The sequence below is a fragment of the Carettochelys insculpta genome, chromosome 34 (assembly GCF_033958435.1).
Source record: "Carettochelys insculpta isolate YL-2023 chromosome 34, ASM3395843v1, whole genome shotgun sequence".
In the NCBI taxonomy this organism is placed as follows: Eukaryota; Metazoa; Chordata; order Testudines; family Carettochelyidae; genus Carettochelys; species Carettochelys insculpta.
The window spans coordinates 1550718-1559123 of NC_134170.1; the positions used below are offsets into that span (position 1 = coordinate 1550718).

An 8406-nucleotide genomic window follows, 5' to 3' on the forward strand; every position below is an offset into this window, starting at 1 on the left:
TCTCATAAAAAAGAATTACTGGCTCTAGTCAGTCCAGCCCAACTACCAACTCTCCGAAATGGAAAACCCACAACTTCCCAGCAACGTTTCTCAGCAGACGAAAGAGTAACGTGCAAAGCGAGAGAGACGGGCTGGAGAGGGTCAGTTTTGTTCTGTGCTTAGCTGGTGCTGCTGCAAGCAAGGCTTGAAGACAGAGGGACAATCTATGGGAAAGGATTGTGAAGAAGTTTGTGCCCCGGATAAAAAAGGAAAATGTGTTATGTGTAAGCAGGGCCGAGTTAAAAGAACGTAACATCGCACTCAAAAGTGTTTACTGGGAGGAAACGAAGTGGCTGTGACTGAGTAGATCAACTGGTTAGTAACAAATAATTCACTGTGCAATGTATCGTGCGTGCCTCAAACTCTCGCTAGGCCTTCTAGCGCAAGCGTGACTTGACAAGCACATTCCCAAGCTGTCTGCAGCATCCAACACTGTTACAAAAAAAAGTTCAGCTTTGCTAATCCTTATGGCTTGTTTAATTAGTTCAAGAGGCTTACGCCAGGTCTGCACTAGACCTTAACGTCGATTCTAGATATATAATTCTAGCCACGGCAACTGTCATTTTCCTATTTTCTATCATGACGGGACGACCCCCCACTGAGCTTCACAAAAAACTGGTGTATGAATTTTGACACGCATAACTCAGAGATGCTTTGGGGAAGTGCCTCATGCCACCTCCCAGTTTTAATGTTACAATCAACTCAGTCTATTCTATTTTGGTGCCTTTCTCATTTCCCTCTGTGAAGTTAGAAATATGGTGCTTATGTATGTTTATAGTTCTATATGTGCCAGTAATGGCCGGGAGATCGACTTAACAACTTGTAAGCAGCCCTGGTTGTCCTGTAAGTCTAGAAGGTGTTTGGTGCTAGACAGACACGTGACCACACCATCTGAAAGCCATTTTGACCCAGTGCATTCCTACGGGGTGGGGGGTTTGTAAAATTACTTCCCACCATAGAAGAAAGTCTACCTGAGCAATGAGAAGATACCAGATTTTCCCTGACAGGGTAAAGACTGTCTATGAGAAGTCTCTTAGGGATGTTAAAACAAGCTCTGCATTTTCTGTTCATTTCATGCCTGCAACTTAACTTTGATCTGTCTGTTTTCACTTATAACCACTTATCTCCTACCGGTTTTGCTTAATAAACTTTTTTGTTTCTAATCAAGCCCAGTGTAAGTAACTGTAAAGCAGTTCACCTACTTGGGGAGTATCACGGGCAGAGTTGGAAGAACAGACAAGGAAATCAGTGCCAAGTAAGGGAAAGCAACAGCTGTATTCAACCCTCTTCGTCCCATGTAGAGATCACAGAAATATCTGGGAAGATGAAATTGTGGCTCCTCAACACAAATGTGAAAGGTTCACTCTTGTACAGATGTGAGACCTGGCGCACTAAAAAGTTTTCAAACCACAACTACAGACATTCATAAAGAGATGCCTGAGGTACGTCCTTCACATCCAATGGCAAGACTTTGTCACAGATGAGGAGCTGTGGAGCAGAGCTAGCCAAGAACCACATGATGTTCAAATCAAGAGAAGAAAGTGGGGTTGGGCGGGCCAGGCTCTCAGAACACCATCACCCAGCTGAGTCTGTCAAGCTCTCCCGTGGAACCCGCAAGGACCTTGCACAACACGGGGAAGATCTACCGAGACTGAAGGACAACAACTGGGGGACTCCTGGGGTCAGCTAGAAGTTCTGTCCTGAGGCAGAGCAAAGTGGAAGAGACCTGTGCTCCACTCAAAGGACAGTACAAGGGTTGAGTCAGTCAAGTGTAAGTCACGACTTCCTTGAGGGGCACCCTCCCCAGACCTCCCTTTCACTGACCAAGGGGGCCTAGCTGACGACCCTCTGGCTTTATCTGGGGCCGTCAGCCCTGTGAGGGGGCTGGTTTCCTGGGTGCTGGGCCTTAGAGCTGCACCCTCCCAGAACCATAGTCAGTGTCTGCATCGCTCTGCAGAGGGGTGGTGACCACAGCTCGGTGCCTGGGCTGGGGAAGACCAGACAGTCTGGCCCAGCTGACAGAGTGGTGGGGAGCCCCGAGAGCAAGAAGGTGGTGTCAGTGGCGTGATCAGCACCCCGGAGATCACCCCAAGGAGCCTTTGTGACCACCCCCCTACATAACACATGCCTTTTATTTAGGAACATCCTGGCCACAGAGCAGAGTGGCAACACCATAAACCGATCCCCTCTTTTTACTTCAGCCTAACCCCGCTCGCCAAAAGGGACCCCACGCAGGGCTTGCCTTCTCCAGTGAGCGTCGCAGGGCGTACAACCAAACACAGGGCGCTCGAAGCACGCTCAGCCTGAGCTTCGCTGGTAACTCCATTTACAGCAATGTGCGGTTCTGGGTGACTTACATCAATCTACCCTGCTGCCTGGAAGGAATTTCTGGTTGCACTGAAGCAAGGCTTTGGTGGAATTGAAAAAAAAAAAAGACGCCTCTCTCAAACTAGGGTCACGAAATTAAAGCACAGATCTATTCACCCGACCCTAAAAACCAATCCTGACTCCTAGTTCTACCAGTGCAGGGGGTCACATTTTTATCAGGAAAGGTTGCTGTGTGTCAATTCCATCCTACACAGGCAAAAAATATTCCCGCTCAGCACCGAAATTTACAGGTTGTCAAAGTACAAAAGAAGCGACGAAAGCTCATTAGAAGGTGTCTGTTTTGTAACGTGACATCCACAACGTGCTCTACTCGTTATAAACCCTGATCCGTTTTTGAATCACAACGACAGCTGTCCTGTAAAGTCAGTTATCTGCCCCTGCCAATTTACCCACAAGCGTGAATTTAAAAGTCAAAAAAAGTATTTCTAAAGAGTGCAAAGCTACATACCGGTATTAGCCCTCCAAATTACATAGCAAAAACTGAACTTTGCTGAGCCAAAACAAACACCAAAGGTACAGAGAAAAATCACAGAAGGGAGTCCATTCCCGAAAAGGAGATCCATATTCCAATATACCCAACAGTTCTGAAACAGCTTTGGAGTTCTTAAAACAATTTCCATGGAGAGCAGCTTATTTTTACGCTCCAATTTGCCCAACTCCATGAAATTTGGAGTTTCAAGGCTTTTTGTCTTTTTACCGATTGAAATGTTCACATTCGCAGGAAACCAGGGAAGAGCCGCTGGGTAATCCTTTAATTACAGAAGAGGGAGATTCAAAATAGTTAAAGCTTTACACCCATTAAAACACACAGTCAACCTTGCACGTCAGCTTCACAGGGAACGGTCAGAAGAAAACACTTCCACAGATAACTGAAATTCACTGCAGGACAAAGAAAGAAAAATGCTGCAGAACGGAATGGTGCGATCGAAAGAGACGTTCTTACGCTGCGTTAGTCTTAATTTCCGGACAGGTAAAATTCAAGGAGAGAGAGAAGTATTTTCTCCTTGGGTTATGCCTGTCCCATGAAATTGACCATTATGGACGTTTCTAATAAAAATGTCACTTGTAAAGTCTATTAATAATGGCACACAAACTCCTTGACCCATTTAAAAAACAAACCAGTCTCAACACTGACTGCCTCCCTGGCCCAGTTCAAACGCTCAGTTTACACAAAACAAACAAGCAGTCCTGTACCACTTTAAAGACTAACAAAATAATTTATTAGGTGATGGGGACAGATCCCAGCCCTACCAGAACGGACTCCAAATATAAAGCACAGAGGTCCAAAAATCGTGCTCAAGGTTGGCACACCACAAGAATTGTTATCAAGGTGGGCAGATCAGAAGAGCAGAGGAGCGTGGGGTGGGGAAATCTAGAGTCCGATACAGCCCCTTGCGCAAGGGAGAACCACAAGCAACCTACTCAGATTCACCACTCCTGAACCGACCACACATTTCCAGACAACCTTCCTCTGGAACCCCCAACGCTACCACCTGTATGTTTCCAGTGCCAGTAACAACGCGCAGATCGAATGTGGACAGACAGACGCCCCTTGCGCCAATGCCAGAGAGCCGGGCGGGAGGGAGGGACGACACCTCACGCCCCTTGGCTCGCCTGACCGTCGACACAGCACAGCCGACCAGGCGGCGCGCCTCTGGCTCCCTGGATCAAGACAACTGCTTCCACCTGATCCCAACACCCCCAGTTCGATGCTGGGGCAGGTCCCCTCCTCCTGAAGAGGGGTCACCCCCACACCCAAGACCAGGATCAAGACACCTCTCCGCCACCGTCTGAGGGACATGGAGGCCCAGCCTGATGTCGATTGAAAATCCCCGTGTCTGTCCGGCCTCTGCCCAGGCAGTGAGATGGCAACACCAAAATGCGGAGCCTGGCACAGAAGTGGCTGCTGCAGCACAGCCCTGGGGCGCCCAGCTCCTGCCCCCAGCTCTCCCACCCTCCACACAAGTGTTTGCCCATGGGTGCACCTCAGTTTCCCCCACCACTGCCGTCTGGGCCCAGCCTCGCACATGAGCCGCCCCCTCGAGCGAAGGCAGAGTGAGGCACACACCCACCCCCAGCCGCCGGCCGCCCTGGAGGGAGCCGGGCAGAGCCGAGTCCGGCCCACGCCACAGCCCGGGGGGTGTGGGGACAAAGGCACAGGAGGGGGAGAAAGTACCTCGCACAGGGTGCCCGCAACCCAACCCCCACGGAGTGTTTGCCTGGGGGGAGGGAGCAGCGCCCCAGCGATGAGCACCCCACAGGACCGGCCCCCCCTTTCCCTCCTATTGGACCTGCTCCCCTCCATCACTGCCCCACAGGACTGCCCCCCCCATTCCCTCCTGTGAGACCCGCTCCCCCCCATCACCCCCCCACAGAACCGCCCCCCCATCCCCCAACACAGAACCCTTCACCCCATCACCCCCCACAGGACCGGCTCCCCTTTCCCTCCTATTGGACCCGCTCCCCCCCATCACCCCCCCCACAGGACCTGCTCCCCTCCATCACAGCCCCACAGCACCGGCCCCCCCATTCCCTCCTATGGGACCCGCTCCCCCCCATCACCCCCCCACAGAACCGCCCCCCCATCCCCCAACACAGAACCCTTCACCCCATCACCCCCCACAGGACCGGCTCCCCTTTCCCTCCTATTGGACCCGCTCCCCCCCCATCACCCCCAGAGGGGACCAGCCCCCCCATTCCCTCCTATGGAACCCGCTCCCCCCCATCACCCCCCCACAGAACCGCCCCCCCATCCCCCAACACAGAACCCTTCACCCCATCACCCCCCACAGGACCGGCTCCCCTTTCCCTCCTATTGGACCCGCTCCCCCCCATCACCCCCCCCACAGGACCCGCTCCCCTCCATCACAGCCCCACAGCACCGGCCCCCCCATTCCCTCCTATGGGACCCGCTCCCCCCCATCACCCCCAGAGGGGACCAGCCCCCCCATTCCCTCCTATGGAACCCGCTCCCCCCCATCACAGCCCCACAGCACCGGCCCCCCCATTCCCTCCTATGGGACCCGCTCCCCCCCATCACCCCCAGAGCGGACCAGCCCCCCCATTCCCTCCTATGGAACCCGCTCCCCCCCATCACCCCCCCACAGGACCAGCCCCCCCATTCCCTCCTATGGAACCCGCTCCCCCCCATCACCCCCCCACAGGACCAGCCCCCCCATTCCCTCCTATGGAACCCGCTCCCCCCCATCACCCCCCCACAGGACCAGCCCCCCCCCATTCCCTCCTATGGAACCCGCTCCCCCCCATCACCCCCAGACGGGACCAGCCCCCCCCATTCCCTCCTATGGGACCCACTTCCCCCCATCACCCCCAGACGGGACCAGCCCCCCCCCCATTCCCTCCTATGGGACCCACTCCCCCCCATCACCCCCCCACAGGACCAGCCCACCCATTCCCTCCTATGGAACCCGCTCCCCCCCATCACAGCCCCACAGCACCGGCCCCCCCATTCCCTCCTATGGGACCCGCTCCCCCCCATCACCCCCAGAGCGGACCAGCCCCCCCATTCCCTCCTATGGAACCCGCTCCCCCCCATCACCCCCCCACAGGACCAGCCCCCCCATTCCCTCCTATGGAACCCGCTCCCCCCCATCACCCCCCCACAGGACCAGCCCCCCCATTCCCTCCTATGGAACCCGCTCCCCCCCATCACCCCCCCACAGGACCAGCCCCCCCATTCCCTCCTATGGAACCCGCTCCCCCCCATCACCCCCCCACAGGACCAGCCCCCCCCATTCCCTCCTATGGAACCCGCTCCCCCCCATCACCCCCAGACGGGACCAGCCCCCCCCATTCCCTCCTATGGGACCCACTTCCCCCCATCACCCCCAGACGGGACCCGCTCCCCCCCCATTCTCTCCTATGGGACCCGCTCCCCCCCATCACCCCCCCACAGGATCAGCCCCCCCATTCCCTCCTATGGAACCCGCTCCCCCCCATCACCCCCCACAGAACCAGCCCCCCCCATTCCCTCCTATGGGACCCGCTCCCCCCCATCACCCCCAGACGGGACCAGCCCCCCCATTCCCTCCTATGGGACCCGCTCCCCCCCCCATCACCCCCAGACGGGACCAGCCCCCCCTCATCACCCCCCACAGGACCAGCCCCCCCATTCCCTCCTATGGGACCCGCTCCCCCCCATCACCCCCCACAGGACCAGCCCCCCCCATTCCCTCCTATGGAACCCGCTCCCCCCCATCACCCCGCCACAGGACCAGCCCCCCCCATTCCCTCCTATGGAACCCGCTCCCCCCCATCACCCTGCCACAGGACCAGCCCCCCCATTCCCTCCTATGGAACCCGCTCCCCCCCATCACCCCCCACAGAACCAGCCCCCCCCATTCCCTCCTATGGGACCCGCTCCCCCCCATCACCCCCAGACGGGACCAGCCCCCCCATTCCCTCCTATGGGACCCGCTCCCCCCCCCATCACCCCCAGACGGGACCAGCCCCCCCTCATCACCCCCCACAGGACCAGCCCCCCCATTCCCTCCTATGGGACCCGCTCCCCCCCATCACCCCCCACAGGACCAGCCCCCCCCATTCCCTCCTATGGAACCCGCTCCCCCCCATCACCCCGCCACAGGACCAGCCCCCCCCATTCCCTCCTATGGAACCCGCTCCCCCCCATCACCCTGCCACAGGACCAGCCCCCCCCATTCCCTCCTATGGAACCCGCTCCCCCCCATCACCCCCAGACGGGACCAGCCCCCTCATTCCCTCCTATGGGACCCGCTCCCCCCCCCCATCACCCCCAGACGGGACCAGCCCCCTCATTCCCTCCTATGGGACCCGCTCCCCCCCCATCACCCCCAGACGGGACCAGCCCCCCCATTCCCTCCTATGGAACCCGCTCCCCCCCCTTCACCCCCAGACGGGACCCGCTCCCCCCATTCCCTCCTATGGAACCCGCTCCCCCCACTTCACCCCCAGACGGGACCCGCTCCCCCCATTCCCTCCTATGGGACCCGCTCCCCCCCATCACCCCCAGACGGGACCAGCCCCCTCATTCCCTCCTATGGGACCCGCTCCCCCCCCCATCGCCCCCAGACGGGACCAGCCCCCTCATTGCCTCCTATGGGACCCGCTCCCCCCCCATCACCCCCAGACGGGACCAGCCCCCCCATTCCCTCCTATGGAACCCGCTCCCCCCCCTTCACCCCCAGACGGGACCAGCCCCCCCATTCCCTCCTATGGGACCCGCTCCCCCCCCTTCACCCCCAGACGGGACCAGCCCCCCCATTCCCTCCTATGGGACTCGCTCCCCCCCCATCACCCCCAGACGGGACCCGCTCCCCCCCCAGAACTCCCCACCCCCCTCAAGCGGGTCCCCCCCGCGCGCCCCGCCCCCAACGGTCCCAACGTTCCAACGGCCGCTCCCGCGCGGCGGGGCGGAATGGGGGCGGGGCGGGGGCTCTCACCGCGCGCCGGGCGGGGCCGGGGGGCGGGGCGGGGCCTGACGCGGGGGGGGGCGAGGGGGGGCCGCTCCGGGTCTCTCGCCGCCGCCGCCGCCTCTCGCCGCTTGTTTGTGTTTGTAGCAAGATGGCGGCGCGGCGCCGCGTCACGTGACGGGGGAGCGCGCAGAGAGGGGCGGGATGGCGAAGGACCGGGCGCTCACGTGACGGGGGAACACGCACGGGGGGGCGGGGCGGGGCGGCGCGAGACGTGGAGTCACGTGACGTGGAGAGGCGAAGGGGCGGGACCACCTGACGGGGGCACGGGAATAAGCGCGGGTGGTGGTGGGGTCACGTGACGGGGAAAAAAAGTGGGTCCGGCGGCTCACGCGCCTGCGCGGGGGAGGCTGAGTCGCCCCTCGATCCACGTGACCCGCAGCGGCCACCCCCCGCGAGCACTCGGGTCACGTGACCCGCCCAGACGGGGCGCTGCGCAATGACGTCACCAGAGCACGGGGTGGGTGCTGCAGCTTAGTGACGTCACTGTGAGCCATGAGCCCGTGTG

The 8406-nt window shown here is 59.2% G+C and overlaps 1 protein-coding gene across 5 annotated transcripts in view; it reads right to left on the reverse strand.

Annotated features, from left to right (window-relative positions):
- Positions 1–7989, reverse strand: part of GIGYF1 (GRB10 interacting GYF protein 1) — a 28983-nt gene extending 20994 nt beyond the window's left edge. For all 5 annotated transcript variants that reach the window (XM_074982924.1, XM_074982922.1, XM_074982923.1 and 2 more), the window contains exon 1: positions 7869–7989. The gene's annotated coding sequence lies outside the window, so the exon portion shown is untranslated. The remainder of the gene's footprint in view (positions 1–7868) is intronic.
- Between the last annotated feature and the right edge of the window lie 417 nt (positions 7990–8406).